Source organism: Pelophylax lessonae (assembly GCF_965119305.1).
Source record: "Pelophylax lessonae genome assembly, chromosome: 8".
Lineage (NCBI taxonomy): Eukaryota > Metazoa > Chordata > Amphibia > Anura > Ranidae > Pelophylax > Pelophylax lessonae.
Window position 1 is genome coordinate 297123909 of NC_138775.1, and position 24219 is coordinate 297148127.

The window sequence follows — 24219 nt, forward strand, 5'->3', positions numbered from 1 at the left end:
ACAATACTAAGGTAGGTCGTGGCATTTAAACCATGCTCAATTGGTACCAAGGGGTCCAAAATGTGCCAAGACCCCACACCAATAAACCGCCACCACCCTGAACCTTTACCCCCCCCCTCCTCGCCCACACCATTACACCACCAGCCTGAACCATTACCCCTCTCCTCCCCCACACCATTAAACCACCACCTCCAGCCTGAACCGGGGATACAAGGCAGGATGGATCCATGCACCAAATTCTGACCCTACCATCTGAATGTCGCAGCTGAAATCCAGACTCATCAGACCAGGCAACGCTCCTGTAAATGGCTAATTTCCTCAACCAGAAAACTGCACAAAGACAAAGCTCCCATGACAAGCAATGACCTCAGGTGCAGTGCCCTCACAGTATCCTCTTTGGGAGGAATACTGACACAAAGTGCTGAGGGTTCAATGTCTTGGTTAATGCGGATACGGATGACAGAAAAGGCAGAACCTCCCACTTAGCACTCCTAAAAGATTTCGGTCAGTTTACTGGAATAGTCTTTTTTTAACTCAAGAACACAAACCGGTAAAGCCCCGTACACACGAGTCGAAATTCGGCCAGGAATTTTCGTCCGACGACCGATCCGCCGATTTTCGGCTTGTTAGTATGGTTTTCTCGACAACCGACTCCGACTTTTCGGCTGAAAAAATCCTGGTGTGCAGGCTATAAAGTTTTTGTCCTCCGTCAAAACACGTCCGATTTTCGAGCAGTCAGTACAGATTTCGATGGGGAAAAATCTTATGGAGCAAGTCTGGGCATGCTCAGAGAAGAAAGAACACAAAGAAAGCAAACCAACACATGACATCACTTCTGAAGTAGAATTCGGTCATGCGGGAAAATTTGTGTGCAGTCTAGAGCACATTCCAACAGACACCACTCTGTACAAAAGATGGACGACCGGTCGGCGGAAATTCGTTGCGTGTGTACGAGGCTTAACCACTTGCCGACCAGTCACTGGGTCTGTACTGCGGCAAAGTGGCTCGATTCCGTGCAGCGACGTAGACCTACGTCGCTGGACTCCTCCCCTTCTGGGCGGCGCTCGCGCGCCGCCAGGGGCTTGCTCCCGCTTTGTTCAGTCACAGCGGGAGTCGGGCCAGGGGAGGAGCAGCGGCGACCGCCGCCGCTCTTCCCCGATCGCCGGGGAATCGAGTGTGGAGATCCGCCCGCTTGTGTAAACAAAGCGGGCGGATCTAAGTGACAAACAGAGACAGATTGCAGGGTTCAGCATAGCTGAACATGTGATCTGTCCCTGTGTCACTCAGTCACCTCCCCCCACACACGTCAGTAAGCACCAGGCATACATTAACCCCTCCCTCTCCAATAAAATTAACCCCTTCTCTGCCAGTGTCATTTTTACAGTAACAGTGCATATATATAGCACTGATTACTGCAGTAATGTCACTGGTACCCCCAAAAGTGTCAAAAATGTCAGTCAAGGGTCCGATCTGTCCGCCGCAATGTCGCAGTCCCGTAAAAAAAAAAAAATTGCAGATACCCGCCATTACTCGTTAAAAAATATACACCAAAAATGACAGAAATCTTTCCCTTAGTTAGTAAAACGCAATAACTTTTGCGCAAACCAATCAAAATACGCTTATTGTGATTTTTTTTTACCAAACATAGGTAGCAGAAAACAAATTGGCCAAAAATTTAAAAAAAATTTAGATTTTTACATTTTTTGGGGGGGAATTTCATATAAAAAAAAATGTGAAAAATAGTTATTTTTTCAAAATTGTCGCTCTTTTTTGTTTATAGCACAGAAAGTAAAAATCGCACAGGTGATCAAATACCACCAAAAGAAAGCTCTTTTTGTGGGAAAAAAAGGACGTCAATTTCATTTGGGTACGGCGTCGCACCACCGTGCAATTGTCAGTTAAAGTCGCACAGTGCCGAATCGCATAAAGTGGCCCAGACGTAAGACAGCAAAATCCTCCGGTGGTAAAGTGGTTAAGGATCTGTGGATCGCCAACTTGGAGGGTGTTGTGTCGTTTTCCAACACTCAATAAGACTGGATTGGAGTTGAAGTCTGAGAAAAGGAAGGATTGTCCTGTGAGTATTACAGCGGCCGCAGTCACAGGAAGATCTGTCATGGGATAAGTGAATTCATACTTCAGATGTGATGAAGGTTTATCACACGCCGTTATCAGGCCTGACTCAGCTGTCTCGGGGAGGGACAGACCTGCAGGGCCAATGTGTGCATTCACTTATTCATCCAGGACCTGCGGAGGGACGTGTGGAGTCTTGTGTCCCGGAGAGCAACACAAAATGTCTACGGAGGACAAATATGGAGGCACCGCTGACAGAGTGCCCTGCCAAAATGGGACAACTGTACCCAACACAACGCTTCCTACCGCAAACCACCTGACTGATAATTTAGACCAGCCGTTCTCAACCTTTTCAACACAGAGGAACCCTTAAAATAAATTTCTGGTCTCGGGGAACCCCAAAAATTAAAAAATCTACAACTCATGACACATTAGTGTGACAGTCAGTGGGAAGAATGCTCCGTACTCTTGTCATCATTGGGAAGAATTACCCCCCCCCCCCCACCCCTACAGATAGCTAAAAGGAACAATGGTGTAATTGCAAACTTATCTGAGAGGCAGAAATTGCCCATTGCTCAAGGAACCCCTAGCAACCTCAGGAGGAACCCTAGGGTTCCGCGGACCCTGATTGAGAAACCCTGATTTAGAGGGTCTAAAATCCAGAGCGCGGCTTGTCTAAAAGCTCAATTGTAATGGAAATTTAGAGTGGAACTCCAACCAAAACTTTAAAAAGGACAAATGCCAAAAAAAAAAAAAAAAAGGGACGAATGCCCCACCCTCCCAACTCCATTAATTTAACCCCGATACCTTCCCCCAATCAGCTGCTTCCTTGCCTATCCATAATAGCGACAGTCTCCTCCAGCTATTACTCTACTCCAAGTCCATTTCTTCTCAAGTGCAGGCTTAACCCATACAGCAAGTCCCTATAGACTTAAATAGGGCCGTTTGCCTAAACTAGAGATACTAGGGGTACAACCCCATTAAAGTCTAGGAGGCCTTCTGGGTTAGATTAGGTTAGAGGCTTGGAGAACCATATCCATCTAGGTTAGTTTAGGTTCAGGGCTTGAAGGACCATGTCTATGTGGGATAGTTTATGTTAAGGGCTTGGAGGACCATATCCATCTGGGTTAGTATAGGTTCGAGGCTTGGAGGGCCATGTCTACTGGGTTAGTTTAGATTAGGGGCTTGGAGGGCCATGTCTACTGGGTTAGTTTAGATTAGGGGCTTGGAGGGCCATGTCTATCTGGGTTTGTTTAGGTTACAAGCTTGGAAAACCAGGTCCATCCAGGTTAGTTTAGGTTAGGGGGCTTGGAGGACCAGGTTTATGTGGGTTAGTTTAGGTTAAGGGCTTGGAGGACCATATCTATCTGGGTTAGTATAGGTTCAGGGCTTGGAGGGCCAGGTCTACTGGGTTAGTTTAGATTAAGGGCTTGAAGGGCCATGTCTACTGGGTTAGTTTAGATTAGGGGCTTGGAGGGCCATGTCTACTGGGTTAGTTTAGATTAAGGGCTTGGAGGGCCATGTCTATCTGGGTTTGTTTAGGTTACAAGCTTGGAAAACCAGGTCCATCCAGTTTAGTTTAGGTTAGGGGGCTTGGAGGACCATATCTATCTGGGTTAGTATAGGTTCAGGGCTTGGAGGGCCATGTCTACTGAGTTAGTTTAGATAAGGGGCTTGGAGGACCATATCTATCTGGGTTTGTTTAGGTTACAGGCTTGGAGAACCAGGTCTATCAGGGTTAGTTTAGGATAGGGGCATGGAGAATCATGTCGTCACATTAAAGTTGGTTTGACTTAGGCTTACAGCTGGAGGCATGGGAGGGAAAAAATAACTTTTTCTAGCCTTGGGAGTAGAAGGTCTACCTATGGAAGTGCAAGCCCATTTTTTCTGGTGGAGGGGAGTACGCTTTACCCCACACCTGAGATCTCTATAATGTGCTATTCCAATGAGGGTCTGGACAGGTATTCTCTCTCTAAGGGGAGAGGCTCTAGGCAGATCTTGCAAGGGAATTCGGCTATCCTGCATTTGAACCAAAAAGAATCCCCTGCAAATGGACAAATGGAGATGAGGCTCATCCTGAGCGTCTGGTGAAGCATATCCACCAAGCCATTCATACAGTTATCTAAGGCCACAAGTAAAAGCTCTAGCTGGCAGAGAACAGAGGGATCCATGGGGAAGAAGCTTGTAGAAGGTGGAGCCTAATGGGTTCCTCCCACAACTCTGCTGTCTGCATAGGTCATAAACAGTGATGAGGTCATAAACAGTGATGAGGTCCCTGCTACTTTCACCACTTGCCCACGTACCATCACTGGACTTTGAGTGGTTATACTGGGATGATGCCTGTACCTTTTTTTTAGCCAACAGTTCAGTAAAAGCAAAAACTAGTGACCAATTAGCAGCGGCATTCATTTCACAGGAGGGGATGCCCCCCTCCGCCACCTTTTCCATCCCACCAGGAGACCAGTGTGCAGTTGGTGTTTCCATCAGCTGACCATGGAGGTGATTGGCGACTGGAATGGCCCGATCATCTTTATAGTCTGTAGAAAATAGCAAACCCCCTGGGGGTGGGACTATAAGGGCAACCACACATGCAAAAGAGTATAAAAATATATATTTATTTGATCGTGAGAATAAGCATAAACATGTTCCTCTCAACAATCAATTTATTAGCAAATATACAAACAAGTATAAAAATATTTAGGGCTTATACACAATACGCTGCAGGTGATGGAACTTCATTGCAAAAAAAGATTTTATAATATATATATATATATATATATATATATATATATATATATATATATATATATATATATCCTACAATTTTTCAGTCCTAAAATACACAAAATGTGAGTTGGCAACTTTTTCAGGTCCATTTAGCAGACACACGGGGCGGTGAGGACGCGTTCAGTGCACAATGCGGAATGTCCTGTACTGAGTCAGGTGCAGAACTTCAAAAGCAAACACTACAGACGCTTCCAAAAATAGGAATTTAATGCATGACTAAAATCCAGGAAAATGCAGAAGTCAGCCCTAATGTTGCTGGAGGGATAAGGAAGGCTACCATCTGCAACCATGACTAACATACACCCCCCATAGACCATGAGCAATGCCTTAGAGGGAGCTAATACAGCAGTTTGCCCACCTTACACCCCATAGACCATTAGCAATGCTAGAGACAGGGAATCACACACAAATCTGCCCACCTTACACCCCATAGACCATTAGCAATGCTAGAGACAGGGAATCACACACAAATCTGCCCACCCTACACCCCATACACCATGAGCAATGTTAGAGACAGGGGGTCATACAGAAATCTGTGCACCCTACACCCCATACACCATGAGCAATGCCGGAGACCGAGGAATCATACATAAATCTGCCCACCCTACACCCCATAGACCATGAGCAATGCTAGAGACCAGGGGTCATACAGAAATCTGCCCACCCCACACCCCATAGACCAAGAGCAATGCTAGAGACAGGGAATCACACACAAATCTGCCCACCCTACACCCCATAGACCATGAGCAATTCTAGAGAAAGGGGGTCATACAGAAATCTGCCCACCCTACATCCCATAGACCATGAGCAATGCTAGAGACCGGAGAATCATACAGAAATCTGCCCACCCTACACCCCATAGACCATGAGCAATGCTAGAGAATGGGAGTCATACAGAAAAATAGGAGCTTGATAAATAACTGTCAAAATATCATATCATGAGACATTAAAAAAAAAAAGTATAAAACTACCTTTGTTTTTTTTTCTCCAGGGTCTCTGCTTTTACAAAATATATACAGGCGGTCCGGGTTACAAAAATCCGACTTACAAACGGAGGGAGAAAACAGGAAGTGAGGAGAAATCTCCCCCTAGGAAGGGAAACTCACTCCTGTAAGGGTTCTCATGAGAAAAAGGTGTCTCCACTGAAAATTTATACCCAATCATTGTTTCCACAACAACGCAAACTTTTCAAAATCCCGTTGTCATAGGGACAGAAAGAAAGGTGAAATCTTCTGAACAGGGGTACAGACAGCAAAACAAATAGTAGAGGGGTGTTAACCCTTCCCTATGCTATCCAAAAAAATGTAAAAAGTTATTATTTTGGCTGGAGCTAAACTTAAAAAAAAATGTACCTGTTCCGACGTACAAACAAATTCGTCTTAAGAACAAACCTACAGTCCCTATCTTGTTTGTAACTTGGGGACCGCCTGTACTTTTAACAGTATTTTCTAGTAAAAAATAAATTAATTAATTAAAAAAAAAAAAAATTTCCCGGTAGGGAAGCGGTTAAAGGATTGCTATACTTGAAGTGTCACTTCGGTGAAAGGAGGAAGTGAACGGACATCGTCCCATGTAGATCTATATAGTGAGAGGAGGAAGTGAACGGATATCGTCCCATGTAGATCTATATAGTGAGAGGAGGAAGTGATCGGACATCGTCCCATGTAGTTCTATATAGTGAGAGGAGGAAGTGATCGGACATCGTCCCATGTAGTTCTATATAGTGAGGAGGAGGAAGTGAACGGACATCGTCCCATGTAGTTCTATATAGTAAGAGGAGGAAGTGAACGGACTTCGTCCCATGTAGTTCTATATAGTGAGAGGAGGAAGTGATCGGACATCGTCCCATGTAGTTCTATATAGTGAGAGGAGGAAGTGATCGGACATCGTCCCATGTAGTTCTATATAGTGAGAGGAGGAAGTGAACGGACATCGTCCCATGTAGTTCTATATAGTGAGAGGAGGAAGTGAACGGACATCGTCCCATGTAGTTCTATATAGTGAGGAGGAGGAAGTGATCGGACATCGTCCCATGTAGCTCTATATAGTGAGAGGAGGAAGTGATCGGACATCGTCCCATGTAGTTCTATATAGTGAGAGGAGGAAGTGATCGGACATCGTCCCATGTAGCTCTATATAGTGAGAGGAGGAAGTGAACGGACATCGTCCCATGTAGTTCTATATAGTGAGAGGAGGAAGTGAACGGACATCGTCCCATGTAGCTCTATATAGTGAGGAGGAGGAAGTGAACGGACATCGTCCCATGTAGTTCTATATAGTGAGAGGAGGAAGTGAACGGACATCGTCCCATGTAGTTCTATATAGTGAGAGGAGGAAGTGATCGGACATCGTCCCATGTAGTTCTATATAGTGAGAGGAGGAAGTGATCGGACATCGTCCCATGTAGTTCTATATAGTGAGAGGAGGAAGTGATCAGACATCGTCCCATGTAGCTCTATATAGTGAGAGGAGGAAGTGAACGGACATCGTCCCATGTAGTTCTATATAGTGAGAGGAGGAAGTGAACGGACATCGTCCCATGTAGTTCTATATAGTGAGAGGAGGAAGTGAACGGACATCGTCCCATGTAGTTATATATAGTGAGAGGAGGAAGTGAACGGACATCGTCCCATGTAGTTCTATATAGTAAGAGGAGGAAGTGATCGGACATCGTCCCATGTAGTTCTATATAGTGAGAGGAGGAATTGATCGGACATCGTCCCATGTAGTTCTATATAGTGAGAGGAGGAAGTGAACGGACATCGTCCCATGTAGTTCTATATAGTGAGAGGAGGAAGTGAACGGACATCGTCCCATGTAGTTCTATATAGTGAGGAGGAGGAAGTGATCGGACATCGTCCCATGTAGTTCTATATAGTGAGAGGAGGAAGTGATCGGACATCGTCCCATGTAGTTCTATATAGTGAGAGGAGGAAGTGATCGGACATCGTCCCATGTAGCTCTATATAGTGAGAGGAGGAAGTGAACGGACATCGTCCCATGTAGTTCTATATAGTGAGAGGAGGAAGTGAACGGACATCGTCCCATGTAGCTCTATATAGTGAGGAGGAGGAAGTGATCGGACATCGTCCCATGTAGTTCTATATAGTGAGAGGAGGAAGTGATCGGACATCGTCCCATGTAGTTCTATATAGTGAGGAGGAGGAAGTGATCGGACATCGTCCCATGTAGTTCTATATAGTGAGAGGAGGAAGTGAACGGACATCGTCCCATGTAGCTCTATATAGTGAGAGGAGGAAGTGAACGGACATTGTGCCATGTAGTTCTATATAGTGAGAGGAGGAAGTGAACGGACATCGTCCCATGTAGTTCTATATAGTGAGAGGAGGAAGGGAACGGACATCGTCCCATGTAGTTCTATATAGTGAGAGGAGGAAGTGATCGGACATCGTCCCATGTAGCTCTATATAGTGAGAGGAGGAAGTGAACGGACATCGTCCCATGTAGTTCTATATAGTGAGAGGAGGAAGTGAACGGACATCGTCCCATGTAGCTCTATATAGTGAGGAGGAGGAAGTGATCGGACATCGTCCCATGTAGTTCTATATAGTGAGAGGAGGAAGTGATCAGACATCGTCCCATGTAGTTCTATATAGTGAGGAGGAGGAAGTGAACGGACATTGTCCCATGTAGTTCTATATAGTGAGAGGAGGAAGTGAACGGACATCGTCCCATGTAGCTCTATATAGTGAGAGGAGGAAGTGAACGGACATCGTCCCATGTAGTTCTATATAGTGAGAGGAGGAAGTGAACGGACATCGTCCCATGTAGCTCTATATAGTGAGGAGGAGGAAGTGATCGGACATCGTCCCATGTAGTTCTATATAGTGAGAGGAGGAAGTGATCAGACATCGTCCCATGTAGTTCTATATAGTGAGAGGAGGAAGTGAACGGACATTGTCCCATGTAGTTCTATATAGTGAGAGGAGGAAGGGAACGGACATCGTCCCATGTAGTTCTATATAGTGAGAGGAAGAAGTGAACGGACATCGTCCCATGTAGATCTATATAGTGAGAGGAGGAAGTGAACGGACATCATCCCATGTAGTTATATATAGTGAGAGGAGGAAGTGAACGGACATCGTCCCATGTAGTTCTATATAGTAAGAGGAGGAAGTGAACGGACTTCGTCCCATGTAGTTCTATATAGTGAGAGGAGGAAGTGATCGGACATCGTCCCATGTAGTTCTATATAGTGAGAGGAGGAAGTGATCGGACATCGTCCCATGTAGTTCTATATAGTGAGAGGAGGAAGTGATCGGACATCGTCCCATGTAGTTCTATATAGTGAGAGGAGGAAGTGAACGGACATCGTCCCATGTAGTTCTATATAGTGAGAGGAGGAAGTGATCGGACATCGTCCCATGTAGTTCTATATAGTGAGAGGAGGAAGTGAACGGACATCGTCCCATGTAGTTCTATATAGTGAGAGGAGGAAGTGAACGGACATCGTCCCATGTAGTTCTATATAGTGAGAGGAGGAAGTGATCGGACATCGTCCCATGTAGTTCTATATAGTGAGAGGAGGAAGTGAACGGACATCGTCCCATGTAGTTCTATATAGTGAGAGGAGGAAGTGAACGGACATCGTCCCATGTAGTTCTATATAGTGAGAGGAGGAAGTGAACGGACATCGTCCCATGTAGTTCTATATAGTGAGAGGAGGAAGTGAACGGACATCGTCCCATGTAGTTCTATATAGAGAGTAAAGTTGAAAAAAAAAAGTCCATTTAGTTGAACTAACGGCTGACCCTTATTTGTAAGAGGGATAGACGGGAAGTCAGCTGTCCGCTCCCCATTATACAACCTTCATATGGACAATCATTTTCAGTGCCGGTGAAAACGTGACATAAAAGCAGTGAATGTAAAGTGCGCACAGCGGACCGGAGCAGGGAGGAAGTCATAAACCATGGTGGGGAAGAGAGGACTCGTGACTAAGCTGGAAACACGATCGACTCTCCAGAGAAGTGAATACAGAAAGTCCTCTGTTTATGGGTTTATGAGCCCCCGGAGAGAAGACACCGAGTACATCCAGTTCCGATCACCACCATGGTCCCAATTACTCAGAAGAGATCACAGCCGACAGATCCCCGTCCCATGCGAGTGTGTGAGCGAGGCCCAGAAAGCTGAATAAATATCTCCCTAATCTCCGCACAGAAATGTTTTTTTTTTTCCCAAAATTAACCACCTCAGCTCAGGAAGGATTTTCCCCCTTAATGACCAGGCCATTTTTTGCGATTCGGCACTGCGTTACTTTACCTAATTGCGCAGCCATGCGATGCTGTACCCAAAAATACAATTAATGTCCTTTTTTTCATACAAATAGAGCTTTCTTTTTGGTGGTATTTGATCACCTCTGCGGTTTTTAGATTTTGCGTTATAAATAAAAAAAAATTAAAAAAAAAAGGGACAATTCTAAAAAAAAACACAATATTTTTTACTTTTTGCTATAAAACATTCCCAATAAAAAAAAAATGTAAAAATCTATTTTTTTTTTTAGCAGTTTAGGCCAATTTGTATTCTGCTACATATTTTTGGTTAAAAAAAATACCAAAAAGCGTATTTTAATTGGTTTGCGCAAAAGTTATAGCGTTTAAAAACTTTGGGATAGATTTTTGGACTTTTTTCTTGTTTTTATTAGTAATGGCGGGCGATCATCGATTTTTAGCGGGCCTACGACATTGCGGTGGACAAATTTGACACTAAGTGACACTTTTTGGGGAGCAGTGACACCAATACAGTGATCAGTGCTAATTAATATGCACTGCACTGTTACTGTATAAATGACACGGACAGGGAAGGGGTTAATACTGGGGGTGATCCAGGGGTTAAGTGTGAGCCTAATTTTGCTTACTAACTGTAGGGGGGGGGGGGGGGCTCTGTGACAGGCAGACAGAGATCAGTAATTCAGCTTAGCTGAGACACACAATCTCACTGTGCCTGTCTGACAGGAGAGCCGTTTGCTTTGTTTACATAGGCAGACGGCTCTGCTGTCAGTTTCCCACGAAAATTGCAGGAGGCTAGCGGCGATCGAGCCCGCTCCTCCCGCAGTCTGCCTTCCACTGTGTCTAATCTACTCTGTCTAAAAAAAGGAAGGAGAAAAAAAAATGGTACTTAAAAAAACTTTTTTTAACCACTTTACCCCCGCTCACAATGCTGCTACTGCGGCAATGTGGCTCGTTATCGCCCAGCGACATAGACCTATGTCGCTGGACTCCTCCCCTGGTGGGCGGCGCGCTCGCGCCGCCGGAGACTCACTCCTGCTGTATTCAGTTACAGTGGGAGTCGGGCCAGGGGAGGAGCGGCAGTGATCACCACCGGTCTTCCCCGATCGTCGGGGATCGAGTGTGGAAATCTGCCCGCTTGTGTAAACAAAGCAGGCGGATCTCCTATGTGACAGGCAGGGTCAGATTGCAGGGTTCAGCATAGCTCAACATGCGATCTGTCCCTGTGTCACTCAGTCACCTCCCCCCACACGTCAGTAGGCACCAGGCATATATTAACCCCTCCCCCTCCAATAAAAATTAACCCCTTCCCTGCCAGTGTCATTTTTACAGTAACAGTGCATATATATAGCACTGATTACTGTAGAAATGTCACTGGTACCCCCAAAAGTGTCAGAAATGTCAGTCAAGGGTCCGATCTGTCCACCGCAATGTCGCAGCCCCCCCCCCCCCAAAAAAAAAAAAAAAAAAAAAAACGCAGATCGCCGCCATTACTCGTTAAGAAAAAAAAAAAAAAAACACCAAAAATGATAGAAATCTTTCCCTTAGTTAGTAAACGCAAACCAATCAAAATACGCTTATTGTGATTTTTTTTTTACCAAACAGAGGTAGCAAAAAACAAATTGGCCTAGAATGATAGAAAATGTAGATTTTTACATTTTTTGGGGGGGAATTTCATATAAAAAAAAAAAATGTGAAAAATATTGTTATTTTTTCAAAAAATTGTCGCTCTTTTTTTGTTTATAGCGCAAAAAGTAAAAAATTGCACAGGTAATCAAATACCACCAAAAGAAAGCTCTGTTTGTGGAAAAAAAAGGACATAAATTTAATTTGGGTACAGCATCGCACGGCCTCGCAATTGTCCGTTAAAGTAACGCAGTGCCGAATCACAAAATATGGCCTGGTCAGGAATGGGGTAAAATCTTCCGGTCTTAAAGCAGTTAAAAATACGCTCATTGAGAATTTTTTTGTCAAAGACATGTAGCTAAATACATTTTGGCCTAAATATATGACAAAAATTGAATATATTGGATACTTTTTAACTGTCAAAGTAGAAAAATATTGTTATTTTTTCAAAATTGTCGCTTTAATTAATATCGCAAACAATTAAAAATCGCACAGGTGATCAAATACAGCCAAAAGAAAGCTCTGTTTGTGGGAAAAAAAGGATGTAAATTTTGTTTGGGTACGGCGTCGCACGACCGCGCAATTGTCAGTTAAAGTCGCACAGTGCCGAATCGCAAAAAGTGGCCTGGACGTAAAGCAGCAAAATTCTCTGGTGGTTAAGTGGTTAATCTATTCACAAATGCTTTGCCTGTCAATTCTATTTCAGCCACTTGCCGACCAGCCTCCATAGTTATACTGTGGCAGATCGGCTCTGTTACGCATTTAGCAGTTAGTGTGGGCGCGCACGTGCCGATTGGCTTGAGGGGGAGCCAATCAGCGGGCACCCGCAATTGCCGTTATAAATTGAGTTGCAGTTCAGTGAGTAAAAAAAGTATTTGATACCCCACCAACAATAATTTTGGCTCCCACAGACTGGCTACAGTGTAGTACACAGATTAGTCCTGTCAATGTAAGAAGGTGCTCCTAACGACAACTCCTTATGTGTATAACACACCTGTCCACAGAATCTCCTTCCATTCAAACCTCACCATCATGGGAAGACCAAAGATCTGTCAAAGGACGTCAGGGAGAAGAAGATTGTAGACCTGCACAAGGCTGGAATGGCTACAAGACCATCAACAAGAAGATTGGTGAGAAGGAGACAACTGGTGGAGCGAATATTCACAAATAGAAGAAATACAAAATAACCATCAATCACCCTCAATCTGGAGCTCCATGCAAGATTTCCCCTCATGGGGTGAGGATGATCATGAGAAAAGTGAGGGATCAGCCCAGAACTACACAGGAGGGGATGTGAATAATCTCAAGGCAGTTGGGACCACAGTCACCAAACAAACCGTTGGTAACAATACACCGCCATGGATAGAAATCCTGCAGCACCCGCAAGGTCCTCCTCCTCATGTAGGCACATGTACAGCCCGTCTGAAGTTTGCCAATGAACATCTAAAGTGGGGTACACACTATAAGAAAATGGGGCGAACGATTGTCCGATTTTCCTCATTTTTCACAGCAAATTGGAACCGATGAACGAATTTCCGTACGAAAATTCAGACGAACATTCTTGTTTGACAAAGGCTTTTTTTGTTGTTTATTGTTTCTGATCATGCGCAGTCTTTCTTTACCGATTTTTTTCTTGTACAAAAATCGTATGAAAACAGTACACATTAAACGAAAATTGTTCATTTTTTCCCCATACAAGAAAAATTTTGGAGTTTGTCCCTTCGAGAATTTTCGGACACAAATTCTGAATCGCCTGTAGAAAGTTCTGTACACACTATACGAAAAGGATTGCCCGATTTTCTTATAGTGTGTACGAGCCTTTACATGATTCAAAGAAAATTCATTCTTAGGCCTCATGTACACTGCTACTTGTAAACAGACGTTTAGGAGCAGTTGGGCGTTTTTTCCAGAAGCCCCTGAACCCTCCTCTATGTTATCTTATCTGTCCATGTACACCGGGTCGTTTACAGTCATTTAGAGGCAGTTGAGTTCAGTGTCGTTTTTTGGAAAGCAATTATTTGCGTTCAGGATGTTCAGAACGTGTGTTTACCGGCATTTCAAACGCAAAACGCGACCGAACGCAGTCACCCGCGTTTAGCGCTTGCGTTTTTACTGTTTAAAGGGGAATGTTTTTTTGACCTCTAAAAACGGATCTGAGTGCAAACGCCCGCTAAATGCCGCTAAACGCGGCATGCAAACGCGACACAACGGACGTTTTAAACGTCCTTTACATAGCTGTTAAATTTCAGCGTTCAAAGGACTTTTGAAAATGTCCCGTGTACATTAAGCCTTAAAATACGGCACTAAAAATAAAATAAAAGTATCCATGAATGCATATGAAGTGTGATGTTGAACATTAAAATAAACAGCTTCTAAAAGTGCAAGATTAAGAGTCGGTTCACACTAATCCGACTCGAAGTCGCCCCGACTTCGGGCGACTAATGAAGTCGCCCGTGCAGCACAACTTCAGCGCGGCTTGCAACGACTTCTCATAATAGAAGTCAATGCAAGTCGCTCCGACTTTGCCAAAAAATAGTGCAGGAACTTTTTTCTAAGTTGGAGCGACTTGAGTCGCTCTGATTAGAATGGTTCCATTGCACAGCATTGGGAACACGGTTCCATTGCACAGCATTGGGAGCTACTTGTCAGGCGACCAAGTCGCCTGACAAGTCGGATCAGTGTACCAGGGGATTGGAGGAAAGCCATCGTGATTCCGATATTCAAAAAGGGCCAGAGACATATCCCGGGAAATTATAGGCCTGTCAGTCTGACATCGATAGTATGTAAACTTCTGGAGGGAATGATAAGGGACTATATCGTACAGTTTGCTAAAGACAACAACATCATCAGCAGTAATCCTCACGGGTTTACAAATGGGCGTTCTTGTCAAACCAATCTCTTAACATTCTACGAGGAGGTGAGCTGTGAGCTAGATAGGGGGAGACCAGTGGATGTGGTGTACCTAGATTTCGCTAAGGCGTTTGATACAGTTCCCCACAAGCGCTTAATTTATAAAATAAGGTCGGCAGGCATCGACAGCAGGGTTTTCTCTTGGATACGGAACTGGCTAAAAGGGCGTGTCCAAAGGGTGGTAATAAACAGCGCATACTCAGACTGGTCTGAGGTAGTAAGCGGGGTCCCCCAAGGCTCAGTCCTGGGACCAACCTTGTTCAATTTATTCATAAACAGCATTGAGGACGGGATCAGTAGTTCAATATCAGTTTTTGCAGATGACACAAAATTGGCCAGGGCAATAACTGCACAGCATGAAGCAGATATCCTACAGAATGACCTGGACAAAATAACGGTGTGGGCAACGACATGGCAAATGAGGTTTAATGTGGAGAAGTGTAAGGTTTTTCACTTGGGGACTAAAAACATAAAAGCACAATACACTTTAGGGGGGGAACCCTTGGGGGAATCAAAAATGGAGAAAGATCTGGGAGTCTTGGTTGATGATAGATTAGGCAACAGCATGCAATGTCAAGTGGCAGCTGCCAAAGCCAGCAGAATATTAGCATGCATAAAGAAAGGGATGTATTCCAGAGATAAGACTATAATCCTTCCACTTTATAAAACTCTGGTCCGACCGCATCTGGAGTATTCTGTCCAGTTCTGGTCGCCAGTCCTCAGGAGGGATGTGTTGGAGCTGGAGAGAGTCCAGAGAAGGGCAACTAAACTGATTAGGGGATTGGAGGACCTTAATTATGAAGAGCGTCTGCAATCGCTTGATTAATTCTCCCTGGAGAAGAGACGCTGAGGGGGGACATGATAGCAATTTACAAATATCTCAATGGGGATCTCAGCTTAGAAAAAAAGCTGTTCAGTCGAAGGGATTGCATGAGGACTCGAGGGCATACAATGCGATTAGAGGAGAAGCGTTTTAACCTCAGGCAACGTGGGGGGGTTCTTTACTGTTAGGGCTACAAGATTGTGGAATTCTCTACCACAAGAGGTGGTTTCTGCGGGAAGTATGGTGGCTTTCAAAAGACTCTTAGACGTACATCTCAAGGATCAGAACATTCAGGGGTATGAGAGATGATTACAGCCACACACACCTACACAGGTTGAACTGGATGGACTATTGTCTTTATTCAACCTCATCTAATATGTAACTATGTAAGTGTGAACCGGCACTAAGGCCCCTTTCACACATAGGGTCCGATCTGCCTGTCAGTTTTTCAGGCGGACCTGATCGGATCCTCCATGCATCCCTATATGGGCAGCAGAGACATCTCCGCTGACACCCGCTGCTCTCCGATCCAATCCTGTCCGTGAAATCCGGACAGATGGAAACCCTATTTTCCATCCGTCTGGCGGATCCGGATGGGATCAGATGAGAACGGACATGCGGTCCGTTCTCATCCGATTCACCCATAGAGGACAGCGGGTATCTGACAGCTCCATCTCCGCACATAGAGACAGAGCTGTCATCCGTCTGCTCAGCGGGGATCGGCGGATCGGACAGGTGTGAAAGGACCCTAATGGTGGAAAGTGTGAAATTAAATTATATTAAAAATGGGTGAAAATAAATAAAATAAAATATAATAAAATTAAAATCATCTCTGAATACATAGGAAATGTGATGCTATAAGACAATTGATTATTTATATAAACAAATAAGTGTTGGAAAAATATATAATATCATCTGTGAATAAATAGAATAAATGACAAGTGATATAAATGAAATCACAAATGTATTCCGTGAATGGATTTTATTCATTTTTGCCTGAATTCGGACCTGAAAAACGGAGCCGAAGAAGCACAGGACCCTTTTCCAGGGGAGACAGCGGCCGCCACAGACTATGTGAACCGGCTCCATTGATAGCTGGGCACAGTCTCCGGCCATGTGATTTGGAATGCGGGGAAGCCCACATCCAATTCACATAACTATGTACCCGGCCTTATGCTATGAAGAAGAGGAGAGGGGGAGGTGTGCTCTAGTTCGGTGTTAGGGTGACAACACTGCTCCTCCATAGATACAGTGAGTGAGTGTTGTCAGTGGCGGCTGGTGCTCCATGGGCCGGCAGACGGACCACACCATGCCCCCCCCCCCCCGGACCACACCAGCTCCAGCCCGCACACCATAACCCCCCCCCCTCCCCCCCCGGTGGCCGTCTCACTCACCCTGGACTTACATGTGGAGGGAAGCCGCAGCGGTTTCCCCCTCAGTCTCCTCCGTGGGTCGGGCTTCCCCTGCGTCTCCTCCCTCCTCATTGGCCAATAGCATGGCTTCGCCCACTTGGGAAACGGGTCTCAGGACCTGCTTCCTGATTGGCCAGGAGGAGAATCAGTGTGACAAATATTCATTTGCTATTGTCACACAACTGGGTGGGCTCAGGACTGCGCCCCGAGCCCACCCTTTTTTGAAGCCTATTAGAGCCTCTGGCCCTAATCATGTGCTTCAAAAAAAAAAACCCATTGGAATCCATGCGCCCTGCATGTAGATTAGGGGGCCGGATGCATGGATGGCGGGGCGGCGCCCCTGCACCCCCAATGGACAGGCTGCCACTGAGTGTTGTCATCCTATGGAAGGATCACCAGGTGAAAAGAAAGAAGAGCCTGAAAAGTAAACTAAAGCAGCCACCATATCCAGACTAGTAAATTACATTATATTTTTTGTTTTTAGGTTTGGATACAGATGACAGCGCTGTACAAGAGGAGCGATTTGTTTTCACTTCTCTATTTTTGTTCAATAAAGTGTTACTGTTGCAATTGTTTTGCATGTTTATAGTTACTATGTTGCAACACTTCAATTCTTAGGCCCCTTTCACACAGGGGAGTCCGTCAGGCGGACTCAGTTTTTCTCAGCGGGGGATCGATCCACCGATCCCCCGCTGGGCAGGCGGATGGCAGCTCCGTCTCCGCTCTGTGTGCGAAACAGAGCTGTCAGGTCCCCGCTGTTCTCTATGGGGGAATCGGTTGAGAACGGACCAAAAAGTCCCAAAAAATTATTTAAAGTGGATGTAAATACCAACCTGGGCACATATCTTTAATGTTTACTTAAATCCCAGCAAAGCCCTAAGTCCTGTGTCTTTCTCCTGCTCCGTTCCTCTGTTATCAGCATGATAACTTCTGACAAGTTCTCAGACACAGGAGATAAAAGCAGCTGAAAATTTGTGTCAGGGAAGGGACTTCGACACAGATAGGCAGAGAGCTGGTCTATTCACAGCACAGCTCTGCAAGTTTCTCCCTTCCCCTGCCTGTGTGGAGTGGAGGTGTGTGCCTTTCCTCCAATCAGCAGTTTCTCACTTCCCCTGCCTGTGTAGAGCGGGGGTGTGCGCCTTTCCTCCAATCAGCAGTTTCTCCCTTCCCCTACCTGTGTGGAGTGGAGGTGTGTGCCTTTCCTCCAATCAGTAGTTTCTCCCTTCCCCTACCTGTGTGGAGTGGGGGTGTGTGCCTTTCCTCCAATCAGTAGTTTCTCTCTTCCCCTGCCTGTGTGGAGTGGGGGTGTGTGCCTTTCCTCCAATCAGTAGTTTCTCCCTTCCCCTGCCTGTGTGGAGTGGGGGTGTGTGCCTTTCCTCCAATCAGTAGTTTCTCCCTTCCCCTGCCTGTGTGGAGTGGGGGTGTGTGCCTTTCCTCCAATCAGCAGTTTCTTCCTTCCCCTGCCTGTGTGGGGTGGGGGGTGTGTGCCTTTCCTCCAATCAGCAATTTCTCCCTTCCCCTGCCTGTGTGGAGTGGGTGTGTGTGCCTTTCCTCCAATCAGCAGTTTCTTCCTTCCCCTGCCTGTGTGGAGTGGGGGTGTGTGTCTTTCCTCCAATCAGCAGTTTCTTCCTTCCCCTGCCTGTGTGGAGTGGGGGTGTGTGTCTTTCCTCCAATCAGCAGTTTCTTCCTTCCCCTGCCTGTGTGGAGTGGGGGTGTGTGCCTTTCCTCCAATCAGCAGTTTCTTCCTTCCCCTGCCTGTGTGGAGTGGGGGTGTGTGTCTTTCCTCCAATCAGCAGTTTCTTCCTTCCCCTGCCTGTGTGGAGTGGGGGGTGTGTGTCTTTCCTCCAATCAGCAGTTTCTTCCTTCCCCTGCCTGTGTGGGGTGGGGGGTGTGTGCCTTTCCTCCAATCAGTAGTTTCTCTCTTCCCCTGCCTGTGTGGAGTGGAGGTGTGTGCCTTTCCTCCAATCAGCAGTTTCTTCCTTCCCCTTCCTGTGTGGAGTGGGGGTGTGTGCCTTTCCTCCAATCAGTAGTTTCTCTCTTCCCCTGCCTGTGTGGAGTGGGGGTGTGTGCCTTTCCTCCAATCAGCAGTTTCTCTCTTCCCCTGCCTGTGTGGAGTGGGGGTGTGTGCCTTTCCTCCAATCAGCAGTTTCTTCCTTCCCCTTCCTGTGTGGAGTGGGGGTGTGTGCCTTTCCTCCAATCAGTAGTTTCTCTCTTCCCCTACCTGTGTGGAGTGGGGGTGTGTGCCTTTCCTCCAATCAGTAGTTTCTCCCTTCCCCTGCCTGTGTGGAGTGGGGGGTGTGTGCCTTTCCTCCAATCAGTAGTTTCTCCCTTCCCCTGCCTGTGTGGAGTGGGGGGTGTGTGCCTTTCCTCCAATCAGTAGTTTCTCTCTTCCCCTGCCTGTGTAGAGCGGGGGTGTGCGCCTTTCCTCCAATCAGCAATTTCTCCCTTCCCCTGCCTGTGTAGAGTGGGGGTGTGTGCCTTTCCTCCAATCAGCAGTTTCTCTCTTCCCCTGCCTGTGTGGAGTGGGGGTGTGTGCCTTTCCTCCAATCAGCAGTTTCTTCCTTCCCCTGCCTGTGTGGAGTGGGGGGTGTGCGCCTTTCCTCCAATCAGCAATTTCTCCCTTCCCCTGCCTGTGTGGAGTGGGGGGGTGTGCCTTTCCTCCAATCAGCAGTTTCTTCCTTCCCCTGCCTGTGTGGAGTGGAGGCGTGTGCCTTTCCTCCAATCAGCAGTTTCTCTCTTCCCCTGCCTGTGTGGAGTGGAGGTGTGTGCCTTTCCTCCAATCAGCAGTTTCTTCCTTCCCCTGCCTGTGTGGAGTGGGGGGGTGCGCCTTTCCTCCAATCAGCAGTTTCTCCCCTCACACACAGTGTATGCCAAGACTCCACTCCCACTACTGACACAGGAAGAAAAACTTGTACTATGTTCACTTTCTGAAGAATATAGAAAGCTGAAGATAGCAGATAAACATATACAACTTATGTATGGAGATTTGTCTCATCTCTGTGTATCATCTGAGGCTGTTCACCTAACTGGGTAAATGTGAGGGTTTACAATCACTTTAGGCCCCTTTCACACTTGTGGGACCTAAAAGTTGCGTGATTTTGCCTGGACTTGAAGCAATGCCTGTGCAATCTTGAGGTCTATGGACTTCAAAACGCAGTCAGACCAAAGTAGTGCAGGGACGATTTGAAGTCACACAGATATGAACGGTACTCATTGGAAATCATGGAGTATGACTTGTCATGTGACTTTGTAGTCCCAAGTCACAGGACAAGTCGCACAAAGGTGAAAGGGACCGAAGGCTCCATGCACACCTGAGCGTACCGTTTTCAGGTGTTTTTTTGGGAGTTTTTTCTGGCTTTTTTCCTGCGTTTTTTGCAGATGTTTGGAGGAAAGCATTGACATGTAACAAAAACGCCTGTAATCTGCCAAAAAAATAATCTCATGTACTTTTTTGAGCTTCAGGCGACAAATTGCTCAGATGTGAACAGGGGCCATTGAAATGAATGGGATTTTGCTTGTTGGGGGTTTTGAGACGTCAGAGATGAGCGTTTTACCAGCTGAAATACTCTCAGGTGTGAAGAGGGCCTTACGTTGGACATACACTCGCCGAAAAATCGTTCAAACTCATTTTAGAAAAAATGAACACTCGGCTGTGAGAGCAGACGATCGCGCCATCATGTAATGACCGAATTTTGAACGATTAATTGTTCAATGGACATAAATTAATCATTTTTTTCGTTCATTTTGTCACATACACCGAGTGTGAACAGTCTGGGCGAGAAACACATTCACCTTTCAATTTATCGTTCCTTCGGCAGAATTTTCCAAACTGTTCCTTCAATTTTTCAACTCTGAAAAGTTAAAACTGATTTTCTATTTGTGCCCAATAACTGGACGAAAAATGAACGAACGCACCAAATGACAGATCTTTGAACGATTTTTCGGATAGTGTATAAGAAAGGACACAAATTCACATACCCACTGTGGTTTACACTTTCATATTTATATGTAACCCCTTCAATACCGGGCACTTTTACCCCCTTCCTGCCCAGGCCAATTTTCAGCTTTCAGCTCTGTCACACTTTGAATGACAATTGGGCGGTCATGCTACACTGTACACATAGGACATTTTTATCATACAAATAGAGCTTTCTTTTGGTGGTATTAAATCACCTCTGGGGTTTTTTTTTATTTCTTACAAAAAAAAGAAAAAATGACAGAAAATATTGAAAAAAAAAAAAAAAAAGTTTCTTATTTTCTGCGAGTAAATTTTGAAAATAAATATTTTTTCTCCTTCACTGATGTACGCTGATGAAGTGGCACTGATGGGCACTGATGAGGAGATACTAATATGCCGCACTGATGGGCACTGAGAGGTGGCACTGATGGGCAGCACCATCAGTGCCCATAGTGCTGCCAGTCAGTGCCTAGATGAGCAGGCACTGATGGGCACTGACTGGCAGCACTATGGGCACTGATTGTCGACACTAATTGGCACTGTTTTTCACTTTTTTGTAAACAGGGCACTAATGATCAGTGCCCTGATTACCTGTCCTGGTCTCCCCGTGAGGAGCCGCTGATTGGCTCTCCTCGCCTCTCACTCTGACAGTGTGAGGCGAGGAGAGCCGATAAACGGCACTTCCTCATTTACATGTGACCATGTGATCACATGGGTAAAGAGCCACGTCATTGGGTCTTTACCAAGATTGGGGTCACACCATGTCCTAGTAACATGGCGCGGCCACGATCGCCACACTGCGCGCCCCCGGGGGCACGCAAGATAGGCTGTACTGGTGCACCCTCATGTGACGGCGTCCCAGAACAATAGCTGCACCAATCCGCCGTCATTTGACGGTGGGCGGGGGGGGGGGGGGGCAAGGAGTTAAACACAATTTCATATTTACATTTAAACACAAAGTATTTAGGAGTTGCAACACAGTAACTATAAACATGCAAAAAATTGCAACAGTAACACTTTATTGAACAAAAAATAGAGAAGTAAAAACAAATCCGCACCCTCTGCACAGCGCTGTCACCCCGTCACTAGAAACCTAAATGGAGTTCGCTCAATTTTTGGACAGCAGCAGTGACAACTTAAAGTGATTTTAAAGTCTCTTTTTTTTTTAAATAGCAAACATGTTACACTTCCCCCCTCTGGGCAGTTGGTTTTGCACAGAGCAGCCCGGATCCTCCTCTTCTCGTGTCCCTCGCTGCTGCTTCTAGCCCCTCCCTCCTGTCCCTCGCTGCTGCTTCTAGCCCCTCCCTCCTGTCCCTCGCTGCTGCTTCTAGCCCCTCCCTCCTGTCCCTCGCTGCTGCTTCTAGCCCCTCCCTCCTGTCCCTCGCTGCTGCTTCTAGCCCCTCCCTCCTGTCCCTCGCTGCTGCTTCTAGCCCCTCCCTCCTGTCCCTCGCTGCCGCTTCTAGCCCCTCCCTCCTGTCCCTCGCTGCCGCTTCTAGCCCCTCCCTCCTGTCCCTCGCTGCTGCTTCTAGCCCCTCCCTCCTGTCCCTCGCTGCTGCTTCTAGCCCCTCCCTCCTGTCGAGTGCCCCCACAGGAAGCAGCTTTCTATGGGGGCACCAGAGCCAAGCTGCAGCTCCCTGTGTCCATTCAGACACTGAGCTGCTGTGCAGCCCCTCCCCTTCTCTCTGACTGGCTGACTGACTTTGATAGCCACGGGAGCCAATTGCGCTGCTGCTATATCTCAGCCAATCAGGAGGGAGAGTCCCAAACAGCCTAGGGATTTGTGGACAGAGAGGGGGCACAGGAAAGTATAAGGGGGGGGTGGGGGAGGCTGCTACACACAGAAGGCTTTTTATCTTAATGCACCTCCTTCTTCTGCCATTACAACTCCTTTAACCACTTAAGGACCGGGACTATTTCTTACACTTGTTGTTTACACGTTAAAATCAGTAAACCTTGTGGACGGCCTTCCCAGAAGAGTTGAAGCTATTATAGCTGCAAAGGGTGGAGCCAACTCAATATTTTCACTCAAAAAAAAACTCAATCGCCGCCATTACTAGTAAACAATAAAAATGACAAATATTTCCCGTAGTTTGTAGATGTGATAACTTCTGTGCAAACCAATCAAAATACGCTTATTGGGATTTTTTTTTACCAAACATATGTAGCAGAATACAAATTGGCCTAAAATTATGAAAAAGTTTGACTTTAAATTTTTTTTTCATTATTGGGAATGTTTTATAGCAGAATGTGAAAATGTTTTTTTTTTCCAGAATTGTCGTTCTTTTTTTGTTTATAGCGCAGAAAATAAAAAAAATTAAAAATCGCAGAGGTGATCAAATACCACCAAAAGAAAGCTCTATTTGTGGGAAAAAAAAGGACATCAATTTTATTTGGGTACAGTGTCGCACGACCGCGCAATTGTCCATTAAAGTAACGCAGTGCCGAATCGCAAAATATGGCCTGGTCAGAGCCTCAGGGTTAAAGTGCTTTGATGGATGGGTGTCACTACGGAGGAGTGGGCGTTCCTAGGCAGACTGCATAGGTAACGCCCACTTGTGATGATGAGCCTCCATGGATTGAAAGAATTGAAATCCAATGAATGAAGGGGGAAGGGGGGCCCAGGGACTGTCTGGGGAGGAAAATGCTGAATGGTGGTGGATGTCCTCCAGCCAGGAAAGGAGGCGGGGCTCTAATGAACATTGGGAGAAGCTCACAGTGTGCGGGGAAATCAGAGGAAGCCGTTTCAGTCCAGGAGAGGAGCCGCTACACCTGTGCAAGGCTGAAGGGGGAGGAGCCGCTACACCTGTGCAAGGCTGAAGGGGGAGGAGCCGCTACACCTGTGCAAGGCTGAAGGGGGAGGAGCCGCTACACCTGTGCAAGGCTGAAGGGGGAGGAGCCGCTACACCTGTGCAAGGCTGAAGGGGGAGGAGCCGCTACACCTGTGCAAGACTGGAGGGGGAGGAGCCGCTACACCTGTGCAAGACTGGAGGGGGAGGAGCCGCTACACCTGTGCAAGGCTGAAGGGGGAGGAGCCTCTACACCTGTGCAAGGCTGAAGGGGGAGGAGCCGCTACACCTGTGCAAGGCTGAAGGGGGAGGAGCCGCTACACCTGTGCAAGGCTGAAGGGGGAGGAGCCGCTACACCTGTGCAAGGCTGAAGGGGGGGGAGCCGCTACACCTGTGCAAGACTGGAGGGGGAGGAGCCGCTACACCTGTGCAAGACTGGAGTGGAGGATTTGAATGAATTTTCAGACGTTTGTTGACTTTAAGCAGAATGATAACCCGATCCCCCCCTCCCCCCCATGCAGAATGATAACCCAATCCCTCCCCCTGTCATTGACAGTGACTGATGCACTCTGTTTATAAAGTGCTGGGGGCCATTCAACAA

The 24219-nt window shown here is 46.3% G+C and overlaps 1 protein-coding gene across 1 annotated transcript in view; it reads right to left on the reverse strand.

Moving 5' to 3' along the window:
- The window catches only part of TESK2 (testis associated actin remodelling kinase 2), a 137889-nt gene that overhangs the window by 113365 nt on the left and 305 nt on the right, over positions 1–24219 (reverse strand). The window lies entirely within an intron of this gene.